Below are 9,792 nucleotides of genomic sequence, written 5' to 3'. Positions count from 1 at the left end.
AAAATATCTTATGTACAAACTTTCATAAGGATCAGCCGACTAAATCATATAGGTGTCATAGCACGTACATATGGCAGTCTCACTTTTCGAACGCGTTCAAAGTTTCAGATGTTATCCGGTTGACCCGCTCAATTATTCCGTGCTTTTCACGAAACAAAAATTGGAAACCTCTCTATGTAGCGGCGGTGAACATAAGCTTCTGCTTCCTTTAAAGCTTTAGTAAGTTGGAGTAACGCATGTCTTAAGCTTTGCTTCGATCTGTGGAGTTGCCACTCTCGACCTAAGCGTCGCTTTCCAAGGACATGCTGTTCGATTTGTAAATTTGTCTTCGTTTGCATTGTGTACTTGTAATTTGAAGTGTTGAAGCTCGAGCTGCAGAGACGAGTACAGACTCCAGTAAATTAACAAAGCTGTCTACGTTGGATTCATCGTTGAGGTTAGGAATCAGCTCGAAGTGTGAGCTAATATACTTTCTGTACTTAACCCGGTTGGTTTTCTGTGAGGTCAATTTTAAAGATTCTTCCAATAATCCTGGATGTCCGAGTAGAAGAAACAGGACAGGCGAGGATCCGATGAAAGATCCGATAGGCCTGTCGGCGCTTATCGGATATCGGAACAGGGCTCATTTTCGGTCGCGACCATATAACTAACCATATAACATATAACACATGACCATATAACTGATTGATCGGAAATGCCATAACTTCGTTGTTTTTCAAGTTAGAAGGATGGGATTTTCAATGGATGCCTCTTTAGGCAAAATAATTCGATATGCCAAATTTCATAAGGATCCGCTGACTATATACGATCCGTTATATATCAAATAATTTAAAATGCGTGGAGCCACCTAGCGGACTGCAACTCAACTGCAAGGGTATATAAACTTCGGCTCCGCCCGAAGTTAGCTTTTCTTTCTTGTTTTTTTTAATCCAGTCACTACATTTTTATGATTTTATTCTATACTTTTTCCGGAGTTTGAATTTAAAGTATAATAATAAAATAAATATATACCTAAAATATTTATATATATACTTTACGACTTATCAACATTTTCTGCTATGTGAATCAAATGTGATAGTGGAAGTCAAACTTCAAATGTACAGTGAATTAAATGTGAAAAGGTATCCCTGATAGTGGAAGTCACACTTTTTATGGATATTGAGGGGAAATTCGTCTTTGTTATACCCTTGCAGAGGGTATTATAATATTGGTCAAAAGTGTGCAACGAGTGAAGGAGACATCTCCGACACTATAAACTATATATATTCTTGATCAGGATCACCTCCTGAGTCGATATAAGCATGTCCGTCTGTCCGTTTGTCCGTCTGTCTATTTTTACGCAAACTGGTCTCTCATTTTTAGAGCTATCGAGTTGAAACTTTGCACACATCCTTCTTTTGTTTACAGGCAGTATATAAGTCGGAACGGCTGGATTCGGTCGATTATATATTATATCTGCCATATAACTGAATGATCGGAAATGAAATAACTTTGTTGTTTTTAAGTTAGAGGGTTGGGACTTTCCACACATGTTACATTTGGCAAAATATCTTATGTACAAAATTTCATAAGGATCGGCCGACTATATCCTATATCTGTCATAGAACGATTGGAATTGGCATAAAGTTGTTTTTTAAGTTAGAAGGGTGGGACTTAGTACAGATTCCATTTTGGGCAATCACATTTGTTGTGCCAAATTTCATCAGGATCGGCCGACTGTATCCTATAGCGGCCATATGACTGAACGATCGGAAATAGCACAACCTTAACTGCAAGGGTATATCAACTTCGGCTCCGCCCGAAGTTAGCTTTGCTTTCTTGTTTATTTATAATTTTGTTTTTACATTTTAAATTTAATTTTTAATTATTTTCAATTTTATTTTTTATTTTATCTAAAACATTGTATTTTATCTAAACCATGTAACGTCTTTTTACTATTTTATTATGTTTTAAATATAATGTTAGTGCACATTGTAAGTTAGGATAGTCATAATGATCAATAAAATATTTAGGGATTTTATATCCTCTGTGTAATCAATGATTCTTACGTTAATGACAACATTGGCCGTATTGTCTTTCAACTGAGTGTCGTCATAGCGAAATCAACCCATGTTGAATCAGGGCAATTGGTCGAATTGAAACAGCCAAATAAATCTTAAATAAAAATTGAATATTATATTTTATAAAATGAAAAGAGACTTTTTGTTTATTTTTACTACAATCAATTTTTTTCGCGCATCGGCTGGGGTAAAATTTATTAGTATTAATGGAAACTTAGGAATTGGTACGGATGTGTACAGCGTTACTGCACACCATTGCGAAGTATTTTCTCTATGACATTCAGACTCCTCTCGTGGTCCTTCTTTTCCTATTTCTACGGACTATCTACGGATTCCATTTTGGGCAAATTAATACGATCTGGCAGTTTTCATAAGGATCGGACGACTATATCTTATAGCTTCCATATAACTGAACGATCAAAAATGGCACAACCTTGCTATTTTTAAAGATGCTTGGGTGCTTAAAGTGACCCTCCTTTGGACAGACGATTCACACAGTTAACAATACTTTAAATGTAAGGATAAACACCAAAACTCTTTTTTTTACTCCATAGATTTTGACATTAAAGAAAGTGGAATAATTAAAAACCTTTCCAAAGTATGTTTCGATAGCTTCAGTGGTTCTGAAGTTATACGTATTTGTCGGATAACTTAAGCCTTCTCCTCGCGGGGTCTCGGGATTTGTTTGTTCGTTCCCCTGGTGGTATTCCATATCATATTCTGGTTGATGCAGCGAGTCCTCGTTGCCTTTGTTGCGCATCTTTGGTCATTAAAGTAAAGTGAAGCAGAGATTTTTTTTTTTTTTTTTTTCATACTTTTATCTTTTATTTGTTGGATCTTCTCTTATTAAGAGACTACATAATTAGTTTATCTTTGTAAACATCTATACTATGGGGCCTCCGCTTTCAACGGGCTGGAAGGTCATTTTTTCTTAATAAGGATTGTTGACTAACTTGGTTTAGCGATCTGGCTAGAGGATTTTGGGGCGTGGAGAGTTTCCTTTTGTATTTTTCATGGAGTTGAGAAATTTCGACTTTGACGAGGTCTCCTAGGTCTCTATGGATATCTTCATTGCGAATATACCATGGAGCTCCAGTGATGGTTCTGAGCACTTTAGACTGTGCCCTTTGGATAACGTCTATATTGCTACTGCTTGCATTGCCCCAAAGTTCAGAGCCATACTTCCCGATAGGCTTTATGACTGAATTGTAGAGTAGTACTTTATATTCCAGTCGAAGTGGGGAACGAGGATTGATAAGCCAGTGCAGTCGTCTGGATTTATGTCTTAATTGGTCCCGTTTCGCTTCAATCTGTTTTTTCCACGTAAGACTCCTGTCCAGGTGGACGCCGAGATATGTGACCTCATTCACAGAGGGGACTATGGTATTGTTTAGAGTTGGAGTGGGGCAGTTTTGTCTGTTGAGAGTAAAGGTAATGTGTTTAGATTTTTCACCGTTTATCTTTATACGCCAGTCCGCCATCCACTTTTCTATTAGTGCAAGGTGAGAGGAAAGGCTTCTGGATGCCTCCAGCGGGCATTTAGATCTTTTTAGTATGGCTGTATCATCGGCGAATGTTCGCCCGTCTTAATTTCGAACTCTTCTGTTGTAAAGTTTTTTTGTTTTACAGTGAACACTCGATTAAACAAGTATGTTTCTCGACACGTTCTTTCACTTATACACGACTAATCATAAGTTTCTACGATCATTCGACGCGCTTCAGCTGCCGATTTTTTCGAATTGAACGCGAAAAGCAAAATCTCCCGCAAATGACGCTTATTCGGTTCCAATTTCGACATTTTCGAGCACCAACAAAATGATAGACAATAAGAATACACGAACGAGACAATGTAGAGTTGTTAACCGATACTTTAGCTCGCCATTTGGCGTTTCCGATCAAAATTTCTCACCGTTTTGTGAAGATGGCACCACCTAGTCGAAAACGGCGGTTTTTTACTTGTACACCTAATACTTTATTTGGTATTGACTTATTTTTTTGACACACCGGGTTCCTAGATAAAAAGTCAACGTATGCCATACGTTTACCTTCCCAGTATTCAATTTCGAATTCAAATGTTTGGAGGAACTCCCACCAACGATAAATCCTAGGTGACAACTCGACTTTATTTTGAGAAGATTTGATTGAGTTGCAGTCAGTAAAAATCACGAATTTTTTCCCATGTAGATAGTGACGAAAATTTTTTACTGCATTCACAACGGCCAACGTTTCCAATTCATATGATGTATATCTGAACTCGCAGGGGCTAGTTGCTCTGCTAAAGTATTCGACCACATGGGGCTTAAAGTTTATGCGGTGCAAAAGATGGCACCATACCCGATAGAGCTGGCGTCGGTATGCAGTTCTATGGGAAATTGAGGATCAAAAATAATCAAGTGAGTCTATATGTTAGAATTTGGACGTATCTCCCCCGCTTGTATCTCATAGCCCAGGTAGCGCACTGAAGTTCTAAAGAAAAAGCACTTGTTATGTGCTTTTTCTTGTTATGCAAATGTTAAAAGTGAATCCTACCTTCACTAAAACGTCTAATACAAGTTTCAAACGTTCATACGCTTCTTCCTTCGTTTCTGAAACAATTAATATGTCATCCACATAAGCAATTATAAACGAATGAGCAAGACTAGCGAGTGCCTTTAATACAGCTCTCTGAAACACTGAAGGTGCGTTTTTTAACCCAAAAGGCATCGCAAGAAATTCGTACAGCCCATCAGGGGTAACAAAAGCTGTATATTCTATTGATTCAGGGTGCATTGAAATCTGGTAATACCCGCTAGCCATAGTGAAATATTAAGCTCCCCTAAATCTAGCCATTTGCTCTGATATTAACGGTAATGGAAACTTATCAGCTACGTTATTCTTATTTAATTCTCTATAATCAACGCAAAGTCTTGCTGAGCCGTTTGTCTTCTTTACTAATAACGCAGGACTCGCAAATGGTGAGTTACTAGGCCTGATAATTTTGTTTTCGACCAATTCATTAATTTTATCATGTACTTACTCCCTTTCGCTTGGACTAAACCTATATGGTCGCCTTTGCACAGTCTTAGTCGATTCAATCAAACGATGGCATTTCCCCAGTATTCACACGTGTTTGTGGAGTGCCTTCGATAAAAGATAGGGAATGTTGCTTTAGCAATGATATTAAAATTTCTTTTTCATTTTCGACCATTTCCGTTTCAATTTTATCAAAATTAGTAGGTTGAATGGTTTCACAAATGTTTACAACTTTGGATTGACTTCTACTAAAAACCCTTGAGCCATTATTTCTCTGCCGATTACAATATTATTTTTCATACATTCGTCTGGTACTATATGAAAAAAAACAACCAAGGAGTTACCATCAATCATGATGTTTGATTCAACTTGTGAGGTATTGGCATTACCTATCCCCTTTAAAATAATAACGCTAAGAATTCTCTTACCAGCTAACTTTTTAGAAACGCTTTCCTTAATTAATGAGCACTCAGCTCCCGAATCAAATGTAATTGGAAATCTCTCACCATTGACCAACATACTCGATTGAGGCTCCACTATAGCGCATAGCTCCACTCTTTTTTCTGTTCTGACTCCCAATCCAGCGTTCTGCACTTTTTTTTTACAATTAGTGGCTATGTGTCCCGGCTCCTGACATCTGTAGCACGATAGGTTAGTCCTTCCATTACGGGGCTGCGCTGACCGCCACTCCTTTCCAGTTGTCGAAACCTGGGATCCGGATCTACAGTCTGGCTTTTTGTGGCCTAGTTTTCCACATTGGTAACATTTGATTTCCGCAGTTTTAGCTCGCTTCGTCGGCGCTCTTTTAGCGCTGAGAATACTTGCAACTCCACTTGCAGTTCTCGTCGATTGCTAACATGCGTTGTGTGTATCATTCGCTGCAAACGCCGGTCGAAATTAGCCATGTGCCCATGAACCAACGCGATGGAAATTTGTTCTGAATTCAAATTGGGAAATTTTGTGCACAGTGACGTCACACTGCGTCTTGCAAAAACAAGAAAAAACATGGCTTTCGCCATTGCTTGGACGGCTATTACGAAGATTTAAAATGACGGCGGCCGGCGTCTCTGAAGTCTCGTATCGCTGCTCAAACAATTGCCGGAACTGTTGCCAAGTTATTTCCGGGTAACATATTTGGGATAACCATTGCGCCGCTGTGCCTTCCAAAGCTTTACTTAACGCTAATATAAGAGCGCTGTCACTTAATGGTTTTTCTCGTAAGATGATGTCGACCGTGGCGCAGCACTGCGTGGCATCCACACCAGCAACGTCCGGATTATATTTCGGCAGGCAAATCTCGCTAGTCGGTTTCAACTCACTCGCCTGCATCTGTAGCCTCTTAACCAGTTCCAGAAAGTTCCGATTTTGTTGTTCTAACAGCGCGAATACGTCTCTCGAAGTAGTTTGGTTAGGGCCGTATCCCACTTCTGATGTCGGATAAGTAGCCTTCTCCTCGCGGGGTCTCGGGATTTGTTTGTTCGTTCCCCTGGTGGTGTTCCATATCATGTTCTGGTTGATGCAGCGAGACCTCGTTGCCTTTGTTGCTCATCTTTGGTCAATAAAGTTTGCAGTTAACTCAACACGCTAAGCTCAGTATGAAGCAGAGATGAAAAAGAAAGAAGGACCAGATCTAGCAACACAACGAAGCCACACACGGCCTTAGTTCGCAAACTGAGTCCGCATCATACCAGGACTGGTATATTCCAGCACGACCAATGGTCACACCTTAAAGTCTAATGTCTAACGAGAGACTGAATTACCTCCTCTCCGTCATATTTTTAATTTACATAGGTTTTGGAATTTGGAACGTTATTTAAAAAATTTTTGGATAAAAATTTGCCAAACATTTTTCGTAGTTGTGGGAAACCATATTATTCACACAAATAAATATTTGTCAGTCCGATCCTTATGAAAGTTTCCTATAAAATCAATTTTCAAAAAAAATTTTGGTAAAGTCTCCAACTACTATCTTCAAAAATACCAAAAGTTGTGGCATTTTGGATCGTTCACTTATATGGCTGGTATAGGATTTAGTCAACCAATCTTGACGTAGTCGACCTATACACTGCGTGCAAAATACAGAAGGATGTGTGCAAAGTTTAAATTCTATAGCTTTAAAACTGAGAGACTAGTTTGGTCAGAAACAAATAGGCAGACCGACTGATATACGGACATGTTAACATCGGGTTAGGAGGTGATCCTGATCAAAAATATACATAGTTTAAAGGGTCCTTTTCTGAGTTGCACACTTTGGACCAAAATTATAATACCCTCTACAAAGGTATAAAAAGAAGGAAAATTTCTTGTTTTTATAGTTCTGCCCAGAATGTCTGATCGAGTAATTTTAATCGGTAAATTTAATCAGAAGAAATAAAACTCCAATGTTCTTAATGATAGCTCCAATAAAAAGCAAAATTTTAAATTTTTTTTATTTCCCCCAAATTTGTCCAAAACTTAATAACTTTTCTAAAAATTTTTGGTCCGATTAAATACAAAATGTTTTATTAAAAACTAATATTAAATAATATATCCGATTTGGCTAAATTGGGTTTTATTATAGTTATTATAAATATGGCATTGGTAAGATTTTAATTTTGAGGGTGAACGAGTCGTGGCAAAATTTATATAGCCCTATATCCAAAAACTCCGAATTTTGCCAGATTTTCAAGCGATTTATCAAAAGTTGCGTCATCTGAATAAGATCAGATAAGCCAATTTTGAAAAAAAAAAATAAAAAGTGTCTACTATTGAAACGTTTGGTCTCAAAGAAAGTGAAATATATATTAAAAGAACCTTTTCAACGGTGAAAGGGGAGTCTTCATTGATTATGAAGCTATTTATCTTTTAATTAACATAGTTTTAGTAAATTTTTAACGTAAACTTAAGATATTTTAAAAAGTTGTAAAACAAAAGTTGCTCATATTTTAGTAATTTATTTATTTTTTCAGGATTGCCAAGAATCAAGAAGTGCAAACAGACAAACAGAGAGAAAAACTGCCTTCATTTGAAAAGAGCTGTAACACTGCTGAATGCTGACACATTGATATTGGCGCCCTATCAGATTAAAACTTAAAATTGTCAACTAAATTTCCTCAAAGATTAATAAAACTAAGGGTCTTTTAATCACGTACACACATAAGTAATAAAGTCTCTCTGCTGCCAGCTTTTCTGACAGCGCAACTGCGAGACCCCCAATATGAAATATAGAATAAAGGAATCATTGTAAAAAGGCAAATTTTGGAATAAAGTCAAAACTGGCACACCGACGCCAGGAAAACCGCCCGAATAAAACTATTTACAAGGCGGGTTACTACATGGCGTCCAATGACAGGATTGTGGAGGAAGAACCTTGAGTAAAACACATGCAACAACAACACCACCCCACAGCAATCGCGCAAGCACTGTCCCCTTGCGATCTTTTGGAGATTCTCGATTTAACCACACCACTTGCCAAAATGAATCAAAATTGAAAAGTATATACAAAAAATCAATTGCGACAGGAGAATGGCTGGAAAAATTGTCAAGTGAGTAGAGTGCGTTTAATGTGTAGACTCGGAGGAATTGGCCAAAAAATTAAAAAAAGAATAGAACTCATAAAGTGGGTATTATTTTCACACAGGCCGAAATATATGGATTTGGCTAAATATTGTTTAGTAGTTATGGACTAGGCATTGGAATAGTACTTTTTCACAAATCTTTTCTGAGATGAGGCAAATCTAATAACTCTATATAAATAATTTCTGAGATCGGCGCGTTCAAAAATACTGCAAGCCAATATGGAAATCAGAATATAAACTGCTTCAATTAACCTACTAATCAGCCGATAAAACAGAAATTTTTCTGAAATTAGCTGAAATTTAGTTCAGACAAGAGTATATATATTTTATGTGGTCGGAGATGATTACTCTACAACTACCGGGCCAAACAATAATAATTGTAAAAAAATAATTAAAATATATTAATAATTCCATAATAATTAATGATTCCATAGTATATGCCGATTCCATCAGGAATACCCTGAATAGGGAGCCTATTTTCAGCAGCGGCATTTAATCTTCTCTTTTGTCTCCCAGATTCGCATGCACTTTGTTGTCATTTTGTAGCGCATGCGCCTTTGAGAGCTTTGGAAGAGCTTCTGCGCCAAAGCGGTTCTTCTTGTTGTATTTTGGGAGTTGTTATTGACGGGCCGCTATTTGTTTTACTGTGCGGAATTAGTTCAATAAATTGAATTTAAACAATTGAATCTCGTCTTTAATTCGGTCGCTATCAAAACGCTGAACGCTCAACATAAACCAATATACAAAATTTACAAAAGATTCAGATACATTGATATAAATAAAAAAGAACTATACGATCTAACGATTCCAGTTATAATAACATGACCAGAATCGGAAATGGAAACCTGAACATAATCCCACTCAACCTCGAGCATTGTTGACATTAAATCAAGCACAATGGTTGACGAAGTCACAGCCCGAAGAGCATATGTTACATAAAATAAATTTCTCAAAAACACGATAAGAACATTGTCGGCGAAACATCCAACGTAATAAAAGCTATCTGACAAGCACATGTCAGAAAGGTAAGACCGCAGAAAAATTCACTACCAAATTTGCAGCGTATATTGACGAAAGCTTACCTTTCTAACATGCAAATAAGTTTAGTGCTAATAAAGCTATAAACACAATGATCTATATAAGCTATAAACAGGTAATCTTAA

At 37.3% G+C, this 9,792-nt stretch overlaps 1 long non-coding RNA gene across 1 annotated transcript; it reads left to right on the top strand.

Moving 5' to 3' along the window:
* Positions 1 to 4,083: 4,083 nt before the first annotated feature.
* On the top strand, positions 4,084 to 8,041 carry LOC116656360. Its single transcript, XR_004311317.1, has 3 exons — positions 4,084 to 4,168; positions 4,245 to 4,453; positions 8,021 to 8,041. It is a non-coding gene; the product is annotated as an uncharacterized LOC116656360 (long non-coding RNA).
* Positions 8,042 to 9,792: the final 1,751 nt, after the last annotated feature.

Source organism: Drosophila ananassae (assembly GCF_017639315.1).
Source record: "Drosophila ananassae strain 14024-0371.13 chromosome 4 unlocalized genomic scaffold, ASM1763931v2 tig00000061, whole genome shotgun sequence".
NCBI classification, from domain to species: domain Eukaryota; kingdom Metazoa; phylum Arthropoda; class Insecta; order Diptera; family Drosophilidae; genus Drosophila; species Drosophila ananassae.
Note: the sequence above shows the minus strand (reverse complement) of the source record. Positions and strands in the feature narration are given on the sequence as shown.